This window comes from Bidens hawaiensis, unplaced genomic scaffold (assembly GCF_021521415.1).
Source record: "Bidens hawaiensis isolate Kalapana, Puna unplaced genomic scaffold, B.hawaiensis_p1.1 tig00015850_1, whole genome shotgun sequence".
Lineage (NCBI taxonomy): Eukaryota > Viridiplantae > Streptophyta > Magnoliopsida > Asterales > Asteraceae > Bidens > Bidens hawaiensis.
In genome coordinates, this window is record NW_027492414.1 from 86,171 (window position 1) to 105,680 (window position 19,510).

Consider the following 19,510-nt stretch of genomic DNA (forward strand, 5'->3'; position numbering starts at 1 on the left):
TATGAACCGTACTCTTAAGTAGCTTCTTTGGGGAATATCTACACTGCTGAAAATACTCCAGGTAAGAATTTCATAATTTGTATTTAGTTGCAACTTATACCGCCTATATCTCAGGTACATAAATATGCCAATACGAATTGATGCCATTCATATGGTAGATTATGCAAAAGGTTACAGAAGATGATCTAGAATTGGGTCAATTATGTGGATAGAGAGATGAAAAGTGTTATGTCATAGAAGGGTAGAGAGAGACCCAAGAAGAAAAGTAAAATTGAATAGTAAGCAATGGCTAGATAAGTTTAGTCAAATTGATAATGATCTAGAGTTGGGTCAATTTAGTTGCAACTTATATCACCTAAAGCTAAGATAAGCAAGATCTTTGTTTCTGTTTCAAATTTGAATATTTTGTGTGATTGGAATAATAATTTAGGCTCATAAGTTTCAAGTCAAATTGTTTTTATTCTTTGTCATTGTAAAAAGTTTGGCATTTTTGTTTGATAAGTTTCAAATTGATGTTTGTTAGTGTCATGAAACTTCTACACGTGTTGCACTACAACCACATATAAGCATGTTGATGTGCCTCAACACTGCAAACACGTATAAGCATCTTGATGCGCGAGAATGCGCACGGGTCTAATTACTATTACTAGTATATATTAAAACACAACTACTTTATGCATTGTTAGTTGTACTTTATGCAGTGCTGGTTGTATCACCCCTTTTTCCGGGTTACACGTATAGTGTGTTGGTTTACACGTGCCTACATCAGTTGTATTACATTACTAGCCGAGTCATGAAGGTTTGTTCTCTCATCTCATCAGATAGATAGTCATGGGGACGTTTTAGTATTTCATATTTCTCTGCCACCGTTCTCACTCCCGTTTACATCCTCCTCTGCCAAAACTCCGGCCAAGCGTGCTTTCTGTCTGTCTATGGCGAAGGCGGACATTGGTGCTGGTATCCTAGGCAGCGGAGGTAAGACGGTGATTGTGTTCTTAACTTTTTATCTCTTTCTTCTCCGGTACCATCATCTTCAACCTAGCATACCTTTGCCGGTTTCTGTTATGAAACCCCTATGTAGCGGTGGTGTTTGATGGTGGTGAGCCTCTTGAGTTTATGGGCTGAATTGTAGAGGTTATTCTCATTGTAGTAGCGATTTTTGGCTATTTATGGCTTCAAGGTTTGGATCGGATATGTTGTTTTTACAGTTTTTGTGACTGGAACTTTCATCTTCACCCTTGCGTGTGTCATCGATTGGTATGCTTTGCTAATGTCATGGTTTTTGGAAGGGATTCATCTGATTGTAGAAGGTGCTTCATGTGTTGTACTTAGAGTTGGTTACGTTTTGTGGTTTCTATGTTTCTAGTGACTTTTGGGTCGTGTATGGCAGTTGTGGATTTGCAACATGTTGGAGATTTGCAGTCGCATATTCTTTATATAACTATATGATGCGATTCTATGATTACAGATTGAAAGCATGAGATTGTAATCATTTTAGTGGTGGATTTTGATTTTTTATGGGTTGAAAGGTGTTCCAAGGTTTCTATGATGATGGTTTGCAAGCGATCTGAGCACATCTAATGTCGGCCCGTTGCGACTCCTTTCTTACAAGCTTTATTTGTGTGTACTACATGGAAGCCTCGTTGTACTTTAGCGGTTATAATTAGTTTGCTTATGTTGTTTGAACATTCTCTTTCGCTATGTTGACACACTATTATTTGGAATGGCAACGTATGTTGCAACCATAATGGAGATCTTAGCAACCATGTCTGTATGTATAAATTGAGTTGCTTGTATTCAACTTTGTTTCTGCTCATAAGCTGTTCTATCAAATGTCTGTACGTATAAATTGAACTGTTTGTATTCAATTATGGTTCTACTCATAAGTTGTTCGATCAAATGTATGTATTCATAAATGGAAGTTTTTGATGAGATTGTGGCTCTTTAACTGAAGGTTTGTGTTCAATTGTTTGTTTTCTTTGTATGCAAAGTGCTATTATTTTAGGATGCACTTATGATGTTTGTTGTTACATGTGCTTGAAGAGCACATGCATTATTAATGTTAGGTTATTTGATTCCTCAAATTTTGCTCATAAATGATCTTAGCTAGGTTTCATTTAGGATACACTTATTTGCGTCTATAAAATACTTAGATTATTGTTTCATCAACTTGAAAGGTACATATATATGTTTATTGATACATTACATTTAAGTTAACAGTGTGGTATTTTGTTTTCTGTAGTGTAACTTTCTTCTTGCTTCAATTAATAATTTATCCAACAACGCACGTATACAAAGAATGAGCCAATCACTATAGCAACGACCGCCCAAAGTACAATCACGTTTTGTAAATTACTTAAAGAAGCATGTATAGGCTAGATTTCTAAACCTTTTGACATTATACAATATGGCCTAGAATATTATGTTCCTGGTTGTTAACCGGCCTTAGTCTTCGGTATAATTATTAGTCTTTTGCCTCGGATTGGACCTTTGGAAGCATGATGGTCATGTTTGTGATTCCACCTTTTCAGGTCGATATATGGCTATGAAGATACTTGGTTTTTGTTTATTATAATGCAGGCTAGAATTAACGCAAAAGTCATGTTTTTTTGGGTTTTTACATCTCTTTAGCAACTAGTATGCATTTGTGTGTACAAACATTGTTGTTGTCAAGCTGTGAGCTTAATAAATGGGTTTTCATGAAAGAGCCCATATAAAGGTGTTATTATAATTATGTAATATACCAATATATAAGTTGCATTTAATGTATTCTATTTCATTGTCAACTTATTAAATTCTCAATATTTGATGTTTATAGGCTGTGAATGTTGGACACAACAAAGTTGGTGAGACTGATGAACCTGCTGTCTGTAGGATTAAAGATAACATGGTAACATTTTTAATTATATGCGGATAACGATAAAACTAATAACTTCTAGAAATACTATAGGTAAAGTTTGTTGAGTTATTGATCTAAGAGAGTTTAATTATATATATATATATATATATATATATATATATATATATATATATATATTCAGATTTGACTTTTGAAATTGGGAAGAATGTTTGGGTATAGTGGAAAGATAGATGTGTGAACTAAATAGATGATGTATTGCAAGTAGAAGTGTTTGGTGGGTAAAAACTTATGTTTTATTGCCATTTTTGATTAAAAGGTATTATAGAGTCCAATTTTACTCGTTAGCGCTCTATTATTTTATGTGAGTTTTAATAACCCTTTATTAACTTTTACATATTTTGGGATGTAGCATGTATGCCTGTTATTGTGTCTAGATTTTTTACGATTATCTCATTTTCACAAATGGTTCATAATTATGTCATGTGTTTTAGTTTGATTTATGTGTTTATGCGATGTGCTTAAATTACATATTAAGGTAACGTTTGTTATGCAGGAATGACAGGCGGAATGGAATGATTCATTACGTAGGAATGAAATAAGAGGTGTTTGGTTGCTCAATGGAATGGAATCATCCATTACACATGGAATCCCATTCCATCAAAACCATTCTTTCCCACCCCCTTCTTTTTTTTAATTTCATTCATCTTTCAACCTACTTTCTCAACAATACTATCAGGTCCTACTTTCGCAACAACACCATCACCTAACACCAACCACCGCCACCACCACCACCACTACCATGGCCACCCCCATCATCTGACTGTCATCGCCACGGTCACCACCACCACCTTCGCCGCCACCATCGTCGCGCCACCACCACCTTACCACCAAATCTAGCACGACCACCATCGTCGCCATAACCATGACAACCATTGTCACCGTTGCCACCCGACCATATTGCTACCACCACCATCGTTGCCAGTCCACCACCACCGTCATCGCCACCCTACCACCACGATCACTACTAATTCTACCATCGCTTGACTACCACCACCACCACCACTATCGTTGCAAGTCCACCACCACTGTTATCGCCACCCTACCACCTCCATCATTACTAATACTACCATCGCTTGACCACCACCACCACCGCCCTCGCAGCATGACTGCCACCACCACCACCACCGCCACCATTTTCATCTCTAGAGCTACCACCACCGTCGCCATTTCAATTTTTTTTTTCTAAAAACTTTATATTTTGGATAGGCATATTTTTATTATTTCTATTTCATTCCTAATTATTTTTTGGATACCAAACATCATAAAGCAATTATTCATTTCATTCCCATATGTTAACCAAATAAGACAAAGGAATGGTAATGATCGATTTCATTCCTTTGTCCATTTCATTCCTTTGTCCATTCCATTCCTTCTCCCTTCATTCCATTCATTTCAACCAAACATACCCTAAGTGTTTACATCTTTATGGTGGTGATTGCTCATATTCGTTGTGTTCATTTTCAATATTGAACACACACCCATTCATTATCAATAACGAATCCTCACACTCGTTCATTCTCAATAATGAACACTTTTTCGTTCTCAGTAATGAACCTACACGTCCACTCTCAGTAACGGACAAGCTTATTTGTTACATACTCACATACGTTGAATTGTGCACCAATTTACTTGTGAATTACGTTTTTCCATATTAATATATTATATATAAACTTCTGATCACCCACCAATATTTTTTGTTGGCAAGTTAATTTCATGCATGCTACAGGTATTAACGAGTGATGATTACACAAGATTTATAAACACCAAGCAGACCATTAGGACATATTTAAATTAATGACTTGCATGTATTATTTGTTATTCGTCTTTTTTATTTCAAAAGACTATTATGTACTTGTTTCAAATTAATAATAATAATAATTGACGCCTTTAATAGTGTCACATGTGCAATGAGCAATCACATTGTGCCCCGACGTTTATCCGCCATCGATTGGGGTGTGACATATAATTTTTCATCTCCATAAAGTTATATAGTATTTCACATTACCACGACGCCAACCGCTGGATCTAATCACCCCCACCACCAACTACAATCGCCGGTAAAGCCTGCTACCATCCCAGCCGCCATCCTTCATCACTGTCGCCCTAATCTTTCTTGTGTTTCTCTCTGCCCACTAGATGTCGAACCTGAAAAACAACACCACATAGATTTTCTTCTGTTGATTGATTTGATATGCTTTTGGAGTAAATTCTACGTCTTGTTGATTTTCCGGAGAAACATATCCACATATTTTGATAAACTATTCTTTAGTTCGAGGGTAAACTAGGTTTGAAAAGTAAAGTTTTAGATATCGTTGCTATATAAGGATGTTTTGTATCTCGTTTCCCAGAATACCTAGGCCTTAGGAATAAGGAGAATGAGGTGGAAAGTGGCTCCAAATCATGGTAGTGGTGGCAAGTGGTTCTAAGATTTGCGATGAGAAGGAAATTAATCGCTTCAGATTCGAGCCACAAATGTTATTTGACCTTTAACTGGTTGGGGGTGGGTGTGCCCTTAATCCTTTAGGGACCTTCTAGGATCTCGCACACCATAGATCCAACAACAAGTTATGAAATATCAATTTAAACTTTTGGGTTTAACTTTTGGTTGTAGAGAGAGGAGATAGATCAAGAGAGATGTTGAAAAGGCTAAAATATCAATTTGAACTTTTGGGTTTAATGTATTCTACTTCATTAACTTATTAAATTCTCAATATTTTATGTTTATAGGCTGTGAATGTCGGACACAACAAAGTTAGTAAGACTAATGAACTTTTTGTCTGTAGGATTAAAGATGACATGGTAACATTTTTAATCATATGTGTATAACGATAAAACTAATAACTTCTAGAAATACTACTGGTAAAGTTTTAGAACAAGGAGAGTGAGGTGGCAAGTGGCTCCAAATCACGGTAGTGGTGGCAAGTGGTTTTAAGATTTGCGATGAGAAAGCGATTAATCGCTTCATATTCGAGCCACAAACGTTATTTAACCTTTAATCGGTTTGGGTTGGGTATGCCTTTAATCCTTTAGGAACCTTCTAGGATCTCGCACACCATAGATCCAACAACAGTTATGAAATATCAATTTAAAATTTTGGGTTTTACCTTTGGTTGTAGAGAGAGGAGGTAGATCAAGAGAGATGTTGAAAAGGCCAAAAATACCTATGAAGGATCATCTGCGGTCATTCAAGACTTACTCAAAAGTCACCCAGGGAACATTCCCAGCACCCGCATAACTTAGGTCAGAGGAAGATTAAAGGATAATTCCAGAGACCATTTGCGGGTCGATCTCGACTCCCTCAGAAGTCATCCGCAGGGTATTCCCTCCATGCGCAAAGATGACTAGAGAGTGACGTCACCAAAATCAGTTGTAACTAACTTCTTTCTAGATAATTTACGAGAAGATTCTTTCTTGGAGATCAGGTGATGTAACAACCAATTAAGATAGCACAGTTAGCAAGGTTGTTATAACCGTTCACATGGCCAGTTGCCTCGCCCTACCTTATCGGATACGTGTCCAATTTGTTACAAAGAGCATCTTCTAGAAGAGGACAGATGTACCAATAATATTTTCCTAACCACCGGCTATAAATACCCTCTCCATCATCACAAGGTATTCATTCACACCTCATATATTACATCAATTACTTAAAGTACTTTATCTCCTTAGAACGGTACTTATTCTCACGCTGGATGGTGGTTACAGGAAGACCCCCCTTCTTGTCCTTCCCACAACGAGCTCACGATGTTCTGTTTTGTAGGTTTCCATCACCGGAATTGTTGAGCCATAGTTGTACCATCGTGTTGTTAGTTACTTGACCCGTACCCTGTGGAACCATCAGTCTAGCCTGTCTAGGTTTATACTTGTGCTTCTTCATTGGCTCCATCCGTTTTTGGGCTAGAATTATAAAAGTTTTTATTTTTTTTTGGGTAGTATGAGTCAATCTTTTCAAGTTCTGATGGAAACTCCGACGATAACCAGATGCTCTGCTGGAGTTACGGCACCTGTGGGTCCGACTCTAGGCGATTTGGGACATGTGACTATGGAGACTCGTCGGGCTCATCGGGAGCCAGATCTGGAAAACTGATATGGAAATTCTCCTCAGGCGAGATATCAGCGTCAGAATGTCATATCTGAGGGGACTCAATCTCCCGAAGAATGGTTGCAACTGCAATAAGAGAAAGTTATAGCTGAGTATGAACACATGTTGCGTGAAGTGAGAATACGAGCAAGGACTCTAGTTTATGATGAGGTTTCGTTAAGGTCTCCATCTCCTCTTTCAACAATCTGATGGAGTCTGATGCGAGGGAGTGTCAGAATTGAGGTGTTTTCTGAGAAGGAGATGGAAGAGAGAAGTCGTGACAGAGATCGTCCACCTATGCGGGGATTTTCCCTCAAACATGCGTATGATCAGAGTCATGATTCTAGTCGTTGTGATGAGGCTAGCTACTTTAGTGACAATAGTTTGGTTCATGGTAGATAAGAGATCAGGGGTCCGCGTGCGGTGGGACGGCATACTGATTACTGTAGCGATGCAAAAGAAGCTTTTACGAAGTTGTATCGTCCCGCGACGTTCACAAAAAAATAAAAAATTGTCCCGCGTATTGCTATAGCTCCATTTCCGGTTAACGTGAAGATTCCTACCAACTTGGTAAAGTATAATGTGTCGGTCCCGTATATATCGATCACAATATCACTGTCGTAACCCACACGATTAAGTGTTGACTAGAAGGTTAACAACTTGCCATTTAGGGTAAGAACAATAATGTATTAATGGAGGAAACAGGTCGTGCCATAAATTATTCTATTTATAGGCGTGCCCTAAATTATTCGATCACAATATCACTCTCTCTCTCTCTCTATCTCGTTTCTTTTTTTTTTATCATAGGCGTGCCCTAAATTATTCTATTTATAGGCGTGCCCTGACGGCTGTCATTCTTTCTTGAAACCCTAATTAATGATACATAATAATATTACAAAAGATTCTAAGTGTAAAACAGGTCTTCGGGTAAGCTTTGCAGCTTGTCTTCTTCGAGTAGACCTGGTAACCAAAGTGTGCTGGGGAACAGTTCTCCGGGTAGACTTTACTTAGAATACTTTCCTTAGAAAATATCCACATAGCAGACTTCAATCCTCTTCACCATAGCAAACTTTGCTCGATATAGTCCTATGAGCAAACTTGTTCTTCAGAAATCCCTTCAACTCTTTGTTAATTAATAACTTATTGAACAAACCAAAGTGTGCTAGTAACATTGTAGACTGTGCTGGTAGCACTGTAGCTTGCCCGGAGTTGAACCTTTCTAGAATAAGTCCTTAAGATATTTTCTTATCAACTTTCTTCAAGCTTGTTGGAACCACTGTTTATTAATAATAAACCTTGCTAGATCTTCCAAAGTACTTGGTTTCTTTAGCTTGGTTTAGCCAAGAGTTTGCTAGGAAACAAACCTTGCTTGGCTAAAAGAACAACCTTGCTAGACAAAGTGAACCCTGCTTGGATTGACACTTAAGAGGACTTCAAGAAGATAACCTTGCCCGGAAGGCAAAATATCTTGCTAGGTAAGTAAAAGCTTGCTCGGAGGCCTAAGTGTGCCCGGTATCCATACTTAGCCAATTTCAGAGAGGTTGAGAAGATTCCAATCTCCTTTTAGCACTTTTCTATTCCCAACATTACCAATTTTGCCATTGGCAGTCGGCTTTCTGTACTGCATGAACGGTTCCCTTGCTTCCTCTTCTTTAGAAAGAGGAAGCCTAGTGTAATTGTCATTATATGGAGGAGGACCCATACTGTACCAAATACCTTCGCCCTTGTTCTCTTTCCATTTTAATTGCTTCTCAATAATAGATTCAACAACAGCACTAAAGACATCGAATTTCTTAAAATTGAATTCAATGTTTCAAATTTATTACTTTTTTGCAATCTCCAACTTATAAGCGTCTAACTCGGCGGTTAGCTCGGAGATTTTCTAGTTTTGCATCTAAGTGGTGACAGCATTTTATGCTAAAATCTGTTTGAAGTTTTGAGAAGTCCTTTTGTATTGCTTCTATTTTATCTTTTAAAGCCTTTTCTAATTTCTTAATGGTGAAATTTTCACGTTTTATGCCCTCCATTTCTCTAATTAGATTACTATTGTGAGCTCTATACAAATCTACCTTATTAATGCAAGATTGAGAACACAATTCAGAACTTACCTCAGAAGAGCTAGGAAAAGTAGAGGCCATGAAAGCAAACTGAAGATCCTTTACTTGTTCCTCTGCATCGTTCTCTTCTTCAGCAGCATCAGTTTGAGCAAGGTTCGCAGCTTAATTTGTTTATGTTGACTGCTGCCATCTGGACATTCCAGTAAAACTGCTGAGCCACCAATCCCCTCTAATTTTCTCCACTAACACCTCCTGACGGAACCAATTCCCTTTCCCTGTTTACCTCCATAACGAGATTCGTGCATTCAAGAGCAAAGTGGCCCGGCTCATGACAGTTATAACACCTTAGAGTCTCTTTATTGAATCCCACTTTCTTGTTAGCTAGAAATTCTAGTTGTGTCTTTCTATTCTATTGTAAAACTTCTTTGCTCTAAACACTACCATAGCTATTTTCCAAGAGATATCCATATCCTCCACATCATCGTGATGGATTTGATCCAACTCGGCAACTACAACTGGTTGAACCAGATATCCAATAAGAAAAGCATTGTAGTTGTTCATGAAACCTGCCATTAACACATTGTTTTCTTGAGTCTCCTTTGAAATAGTAGGAACTTGAGTGGGAGACTGACTGGAGGACCCAGCAACTGATTGAGGCTTAGTTGATGGAGTAGGTTGTGAAAGAACACATGAGCATGTTGTGGTGGTGGCTGAGTAAATTGACCTTGGTAAGACCTAAACATTGAGAAGTTATTCTGAGCCTGCTGTGGCTGAGCATATTGACCTTGAGATGATTTGAACAAAGAAAAATTGGATTATTGATATAAGAGCATTATTAGAAGCAACACTGTAGTCAGTTGCGTTGTAGGAGTTAGCATGATTTATAGCACGTTGCTTATCATCCATGTCATCACCTCTGAAAAAGATAATTTGGCAAGATCCTTTGTCTTCTTGATCACTGCAACATTCATGTCCCAGCTTTGTGGCAAAGAGTTGACTAGCTTGTTATTTGTTTCAATATAAGTCAGATTGATGTTTGAAGATCTCATTTCAGTAACCAACGTAACAAATCTTTGAATCTGTGTTTCCAAAGACTCTCACTGAGCATGATTGAACATATTGAACTTTTGTCACAACAGATCCTATCGATTCCTTCTCATATCCTCGTTTCCCTCATACATCTCAATAAGGGCTTCCCATAATGCTTTAGCATATTGTAGCTCTCTGAATCCTTGAGCAACTTCACGTGAATGTCATGGTTAAAGTAGTAAGAGCCATCTCATCCTCTTCAATCGTTTCAAAATCCGCGTTGCAATACATTTAGACGGGCTTAACAACTACTTCATCACTATTCTCTCTCTGATAAGTGATAGGTTGAGGACCCCCGACAATGCTTCTCTAAATCTTTACGTCATTCATCTTTACATACTTCTCGAATATGAAATTACACTCAGCAAACCCCTTATGAGACAGTAGACGGGGTACACAAGTAGCAGTTCCCATGATGTAATCCAACTCTTGATGCAAAGCATCATTTGATGATGTGTTACTTAATTGTTCCATTCTAAACAATAGTCCAAACAAAGAGTCCAATAACAGTCCAATAACTAAGGCCCAAAGAGACCAGGCCCAATTTCAAATAAGACCCGAAAACCCAATAAAAAATACCCAATAAATGAGCCCGAGAACCCTGTAATTTGACCTAGAGCACTTGAACAGAGAACACACAGTGGCCAAGAACACACCAATAAACCTGAGAACAATGTATCTTGGCCGAAAACGTATAATAATTGCCGAGAATCCTTTTTATGTTGCCCAAGAATGATCAAAGGATGCCGAGAAGGCACAAATATTGCCTAGAACGATCAGGTGATGCCGAGAAGACACAAATATTGCCGAGAATAGTTAAGCCTTTTGAATTGGTAAACTTGATAATAAATCAAATCCTGAAAATTCAGGGATTTTAATTTAAACCAAAGATCAAGTCAAATATATCCCAAAACTAGCTCAACTAAGCCCGATAAACACAAAGAACACACTGTTCTTGATTTCCAGAAATTTTCCAAAGTACATTAACCAGGAACACAATCCTGAATCATTGATATCACCAACACCGAGCCTAGATTAGGTCTATAGGCTCTGATGCCAGTTGTAAGTCCTAATGATGGATCTTTCAATGTGATATCACTTAAACCCGTTGTTAGGCGGAATCTAACAACGAATTGATTCAATGAAACTATGATCAAACAAAATAAACACGCACAGAATGGCTTCAAAACACACGTTATATTCAACGTCGGTTTCTTAAGCCCTCAACAGTGATTACAATATGAATGATAAACAACTCTCTCGTCTCACATTGTTCTATAAATGACCGACCCTCCAAAGTCCTAGTTACAAAGTATATATAATTCACCAAACAACCTAAAGCCCAAAACCACACAAAAGCCCACCTAAATAAGGTAAAGCCCAAATAGATTAAGCATAAACCATCAAGTGTAGCCCAACATACATACTTATTGATTTGGAGTCATGTATATCAAATATGCAGTTAGTAACAATGTATACATCAATTACAATAGGATCTTTGTGATAATGTAGTCCTTAATTTGTTATGTATCTCAAATACCTAGCACCCTTATTATACTTTTTCAATGTTAAGTGTAAGGCCGCGTTCCCGGTGCCCTACATTGGATGTTGGATTTACTCATAAACACAGTTCTATAATCAGAGTTAATTAAAACCTTTTGCGGAAACGTTAACTTCAATGATTCGTTTCAAAATATTTAATCTTTTCTTTAAAACCATAACATAAATCATCATATCTAAAATAGCATTTCTTCCATATTCAGATGTCAGCCGTTCAATCCATACCATGTGCCATCCTCATGCAAGCTCTTTAGTCTGATCACCTGCGTGCATACTAAAAGCCAGCTACGCTGAGTGAGTTCTAGTTAATCAGGCGACATACAATACATACACATATCATACACACATACATATCCAAATATACATATATATACTTAACCAGTTACCTTTCCAACATACATTCATGCATACATACTATTACCTACCTCAGCCTACCGAGAGTATGTTCAAAGTCCGTTGTCTATACCTATACTCAAGGTCATGAACACGTAAAAGGTCTGCAGTCCTTACCTATGTTCACCATTTATGGTATGTGCAAGGTCCGCAGTCCTTCCCTATACCATCCTACAATAACAACACGTACAAGGTCCGCGGTCCTTCCCTATGTTGCAACCTAGTTCATAGCACGTACGAGGTCCGCAATCCTCCCCTATGCTACCACAATACAATTACAGCATGTATAAGGTCCGCAGTCCTTTTCTATGCTGGATCCTATCTGAAGTACGTATAAGGCCCAGGGTCCTTAACTACGTTCTCATCTTTCCTCTATAACACGTATAAGGCCCTCAGCCCTTAACTACGTTCTCAACTATCATCTATAACACGTATAAGGCCCGCAGTCCTTAACTATGCCATCACATGCCAAGTCTATATCCAACGGAAGTTAGAGGGATTTGCCATCCAAACTTACTACGTCAGACGTATAACTCATTTACCGTTCCTATACCTGAATACACTTACTTTGCATATACAACAATTACATCGTAGCATAAGAACACTCTAGGCGTTCTTCACATCATTCATTTAACAATCATACTCCTTATCATTACGTGTAATATCTGAAGATCTTTCACATCCTGACAAGCATTCATTCATAACGTTAATACATAATCCATACATTAAATATAACATTCATATCTTTATTTACAACCTGACCATAAGCGCAATATCCGAAGATCGTTCACGTACCGACAAGCCTTCATCTTTACATTACGTACAATATTCATATCTATATTTATAACCTGACCGTACGTGCAATATCCAAATATCGTTCACGTACCAATAAGATTTCATTCTCGTTCAAGACATATATAGATAACATATAAACCATACATGGCATACACTTACCATTTAAGGTAAGTGTATTAACTATCACATCGAGTATGCACACAGCCCGAAAACATAACAAGGAATGGGGCTAGAAACTCACCTGAACTTGGTTACGTTCACCGTTAACAGTTACTCCTTTCTTTAGCTGTGCACGACTAATTGTATAACAATTACACATATCAATTAACTATCACTACCCATATCGCGTTTCTAGTCTAATTATAACCCTCAACGAACGGGGGTCCAGGGGCAGCGCCCCTAGCAGCGGGGTCTAGGGGTGGCAGCCCCTAGAAGAGTCCAAGAGGCAGAGCCCCTGGCTGGGTTCGAGCTGATTCGTTATCTTATCATGACTTGATTCGTCATCTGGTTCATTATCTTATCATAACGAATTGGCAAGTAACGAATCACCTGATTCGTTATCTTAACGTAACAAATTGGTGAATAGCGGATCTCCGGATTCGTTATCTTAACATAACGAACTGGATGAGTAACGAATCACTTAATTCGTCATCTTAACATAGCGAATTGGCTTTCCATAACGAACTAACCTTAATGAATGATCATCACGAACTGCTTAACGAATTGAAGCTAGTTCGTTACTCATCCTTAGCGAATCAACATAACGAATTACCGTTAATTTGTTAATTCCCCGCTAACGAATTAGGGTTAGGTCAGACATTCACTGACATTCGTTACCTCGTATTCAGAACTCCGGCGCCGCCTTTCCGGCGCCATCGCCGGAAAACCGGGATCCCGCCGGAAAAACAAGAGCTCGCTTGTTTCACCACCGTTTTCATCGTTTTTCATCCCGTTCGATCCAGATCTGAGCTAGGGTGATCCCAAAGCTCATCTTTCGATCGGTTTATACCCGATTCCATCCGAATCTCGTGACTTTAACGGCTTAAGGTGTCAACTCGTCGTTTCGCGGCTAGATTTAACGGGTTTGGATCACTACAATATCATACTATCATTACCTCTGGTCGGGATCGGCCCTTCTTCTATTTCGGCTAGAGAGAGAAAGTAGGATGAGAGAGAGCTAAGTGTGTGTTTTGGGTGGTGTATGGAATGGGTGGTAAATGAATGGATTAAGGCATTTAAGGTATTTATATTATGGGTCATGGGCTAAAGCCCATGGTCTTTCCTTTAATAACCCAAATCCATCACCCATATTACTAAACCCAACACAAGCCCATCTCATAATATCAAATATTATTATATTAACCGAACGAAAATTTGGGATGTTACATTAAGAACTTGGATGATTAACATATCTGCTTAATATGTTAACAAAATAAGCCAAACAAGTCTGCCATGTGTCATAGGATAAGATATATTAGACTAACAATTAACTTGAGTATTTTAACTGATCAACACCCTCACATCTATTTTTAGTCAAGTATTGGGTGATATCAACTATGGTATGCTATCACAATGTATGCAAATAGTTGACAAAGGCATTAGCCATCTTGAAATATCTTCTACAATTTGACGTAACTAGTTCGCCTCTTCTTAAGATTTTTCTATAGTGAAAAACTCATAGTCCATCATGGCTTTATCTATAACTATTTGCTTGTAAGAATTCCAAGCTATAATCGCACATCCTTGTGTGAATACATACCCATTTGATGATTTGGAATATTTTATAATTGACATCTAGTTAACATCATGAAATCTTCCAATTACAATTTGATCTCGGTTATATTGTAGTGCATGATATCTTGTGTATCTCAAGTACCATAGAACCTTTCTAACAAACTTTAAACATTTAGAACTTGTATTAGTAGTGTATCTCATTACTCTTCTCATAAGATAAGCCAAATCGGGTCTAGCACATGTTATAAGATACATTTAATAACCAAAGATCCTTGAGTATTCTAATTTATCCAGCCAATTAGTTAAATGTTGGGTGGTATCAACTAAAGTATGAGCAATACGCTTGTCTATGCAATTAAACTTCAAGTATCTTGTCGACATAATTAGACCGACTTAAGGAAAGACTAACTTGAGTTTAGTAATCCTTACTCCAAGAATCATATCCGCTAAACTGTCAGGTCCCTTGATATGGTCGATTCGGCTCGGATCTTAATCAATCATGTCATAACTCACACAAAATTAATCGTGTTAACAAGAGAGTTAATGACGGGCTACTATATTTAGAAATATGACCGTTTGTTAAAGGCGGAATCAATAACAAACATACGGTTGCAATGAATATTCAAAGATAGATGGCACACACAGGATTCACTCAAAATATTTCCATTTATATAATGTTAATCATACATAAAGGGTAATCGATTTAGGGTTTTATAAGGAATCCTACGACAGCCGGCATACACAAAATATTCTCAATTAATGTGTCGGTCTTATCCGTATCATGTGTCCATCTGCCTCTCCTTGGCGGCATGCCCTAAATATTCTATTTATAGGCCTGCCAACCTAGGACAGCTGTCATTCCTTCTAGAAACCCTAAATACAATCATACGTATTCAAATTACATATTCAAAATAAGCTAAGTGTAAAACAAGTCTTCCGGGTTGGCTTCTCATTAATCTTTAGTCTCCGAGTACGCAGTGTACTCGGCCTTCCTTCAGACTTGATAAATATAGAAGTGTACTCGGGATCAGTTTCCGGGTAGACTTTACTTAAAGAATATTTTACCAAAGTAAAATATTCACCAAGTAGACTTCAATCTTCTTGAACTTATCAAACTTTGCCCGACAAATCCTTACGAGCAACCTTGTTCTTCTATGGTCCTGTTCGGCTCATTGTCATTGAATAACTTGTTGATAAGGCGTACTCGGAAGTACATACCTTACTTGAGCAGAACCTTACTCGATATAACTTAGAGATATTCCATTAACTCATCAAGTATACTCGGACCATAATTATTAAAGAATACCTTGCCCGGTCTTCCAATCACTTGGCTTCATGGACTTGGTTAACCAAACCTTACTCGGATGAGTAAAATACTTGGTCTTGAAGAACAACCCTGCTTGACAAAGTGAACCTTGCTCGGTGATGCCAAATCAGTGATCCTTACTCGGGAAATCACTAATTAGCATACCTTACTCGGATATCCACTTAAGAAGACTATTTGAAGTAAAACTTGCCCGGGAGGCAAAATCTCGTACTCGGCTAAGTAAAAGCTTGCTCGGAGTTCCAAAGTGTGCTCGGATTCAATACTTAGCAGTTTCTGAGGAGGTTGAGAAGATTCCAATCTTCCATATACTTCGTTTAGGTCAAATCTCCTCATTTGGGTCAAACTATCGACCCAACAATCTCCCCCTAGATTGGAACACCTCAGCTGACCCAAAACACTCTATGGTTACTTACACTTAGCAAAAATATACATCAAATTAAAAGTCAAATTTCATAATCAAATTACATAAACAAAATTACATATTCAAAAGTTGTCCAAAGACACTACAAAGCAAAGCCTATTCTATCTATTCTGTCTTTTCCTTTCATTGTAGTCTGCTTGTCTTCTTAATTGTATCACTGATGCAGCTCTTTCTCTGAAGATATTGAGCACTTGGTAGTGAGTGTGTCCTTCTGGTATCACCAAGTCTCTTATATCTATAAGATCATCATTGTGTAAGCATGTCAGATCTGCATCCTTCTTGATTATCGCCAAAATCTTTCCATCAGAGTTCCTCAGCACATAGTGACCAGTGTCTTCTTTGTATTCCACTTCAGCAATAACACCGTTCTTCTGTACAGTATAATTTGGCCTTCTCATTCTTCTTCCCAAGTTTATACACGTATTCATGTTGGACAGTGGATTATGATCTCGGACACTTATTTGGTAGTTCAATTCAGCCCTGTCCATTCTCTTTAGCTTTTCTGACCTTTTTGATCTGTGGAGTTGAATCATCCTCCAATTTCTCTTTTCTTTCAAAAACTTGAATCCTTTCTCAGCTTCTTCATGCAGGTACTTTGATAAGTCATTCATTTGTCTACCTGCATTTCTGTCCCTGTTTCTGTAGTCATACAAGTGGAGTGTGGCCATCCTTCTCAATTGATCTTCATTATACTCACGGAAGTCACTTCTGACCACAATCTCTCTTAGCAGTCTGCTCTCCATAATCACTTTGAGGGAATCCGTGATCGAATCATAGTACAGCTCTCTTGGTAGATCCACATCAGATTGTGGTCTTGTTCTGTGTTGTACTGAGCTGCTTGATTCACCTCTTCCTCCTTGACCTCTTCCTCTGGGAAACCTTTGATGAAATGGAGGTCTGACAGGAATCGACTTCTTGGGCTTTTGAGGTCCCAAGTTGAAAGTCTTAACATAAATAGCTTCCACCATCTCAGTAGGAAGGTTGGCCAATTCTACGATATCCTATCCAGCTGCTTCAAGTTTAATCAACATCTTGATCATTCCTGGAGTCCTTGCCAATCCAGCAGGTACAAATCTACCATCGACATAGTATCTTGGATTTTCTCCTTCTCTCAATGCCTTTTCCCATTCATCCTTCTGAAGATAGAAAAGAGTCTTCAAATCCTCTTTCTCTAACACATTAAAGTCTTCTTCAGTCATCCCTCTCTTGTTTATCATTATGTTCCTTAGGATGTTTATCATTTCCTCATTTTCCCAAGTCATGAATGGTTCATTTTCTGGTTCAGGTTTTACATCTTCTTGAGTGATAGGAATTTCAACAGGTTTGACTTGTTCCTTTTCCTTTTCCCTTAAGGTCTGAATTCTTCTTTTCTTCTTTGGTGGCTCATCAGGTACTTCAGTTTGAATTGAGCTTTCAGTTTGGACCTTTGTTGATTTTTCTTTTCTTTTCCTTCTGTTATACTGATCCACAACTGTCTTTTTATCCAAGTTCTTCACAATTTCAGGCTTCATGCCTTTCTCCAATAAATATCCACACATTCCATTGAATTTTCTTTTCAACTCTTCCAACTCAATTTCCTCATTTTCTTTAACACATCTTTCCATTACTTTCTCTCTTTCACTAATGTATAAATTTTGCAATTCATATAAAGAGAAGTGTGCCAAATCTTTCTCAGAGTAACCATGTCTTCTCAAATAATCTTTGTATTTCTTGGCATCTTTGTTCTTCTGTTCCATCAGCCTTTTGGCTTCCAACACACTCAGCTTAATGTTTGCCCTGTGTACATCAGTCATTTCAACTTGTGGGGACATAACATTAGCTGTTGTTCCAATTTTCCCTTCATCATTCTCAGGTTTATCATTATTGTCATCATCAGAGTTCTCAGAGTCATCCTCTTCTTCTGTCAGCTCATTCAAAGCATCTATCTTTGGTTCATCAGGAGCTGGATGATCTGCTTCATCTCTAGTTGTTACATCAGGGACACCTTGCATATGTTCATCAGGTCTTAGACTTTGCAAAGGTGTAGCCCTGATAGGACTTTGTTTAAATGTTCTTTTTCTTCTCTCATAAGTCTTTTCAAATCTTCTTTCTGGCCAGTTACCAGTAGGGTTCTTTCTTAAATCCTCTTTCACTTGTTCAGCCCATTTCTTGGCAGCCTTTGAAGCAATTGACTCGCCAATCTCCTCTTCAGGAATCATGCCAGTGGCTGGTTCATCAGCAGTTTCAGGTGTTTGACTTTTAGGTTGAAACATGCTGACTACTAAAGCCAGAGAGTTGTCTACTTCCTCAACTCTGCTCATCTTGATCAGTTCTTCTATAACTTCTTGTTCAGCTTCATCTTCAGCTAGTTCTTTTTCAATGTTAGCTTTTCTGATCAGATCTTCCTGCTCTGCAATCTCTTCTGGAGTCAGAGATAGGGCTATTTTCTCCCTCTCCATAGTTTCTTTGATTATTCTTGCTTGCTCTTCAAGAGCAGCAGCAGCAGCATCATCTTTAAAAGTTACATCTTTTTCAACATACACAACAGGCTCTTCCTCTGTTGCTATCCCTTTACCTTTTTCTTTCCTTTTTCTCAACTGCTCTTCATCTTCTTCTTCATCAGAAGTCTCATATTCATCAATTTCTTTGAACAGTTGTTCTAGTTCAGAATCATGCTCTACCCTCTTGGAACTAGCCTCTTGATCATCTTCAGGCTCAGTGTTTACCAGTTCCTCAGTAGTAGCATTCAAATCAGTATTCTCAACAGTCATTTCCTCATCCACAACCTCAGTCAGTTCTTCTGTAAGCACAACCTCTTCATCATCATTGATTTCTTCTCCTCTCACTTCCCCTTCAGCCTCATCACTATCATCATTATTGTTCATTATCATCTTCAAAGCATCAACATTATCAACACTTTCAGCATCAGCCATGCTCACATCAGTATCATCCATATTCTCCCCCTGTTTTGGGGCAGCTGAGGTCTTCTCAACCTCCTGCACCAGGGTCGAATCATCATTTCAGCCTCAGCCAACTTTCTCAATAACATTTCATTTTCGTTAGTTATCTCTTCATTTTTTCTTCTCAACTCAACATTCTCACCCCTAACCTCCTCAGCTTGTCTTTTCAACTCATCATTTTCTAACATCAACTC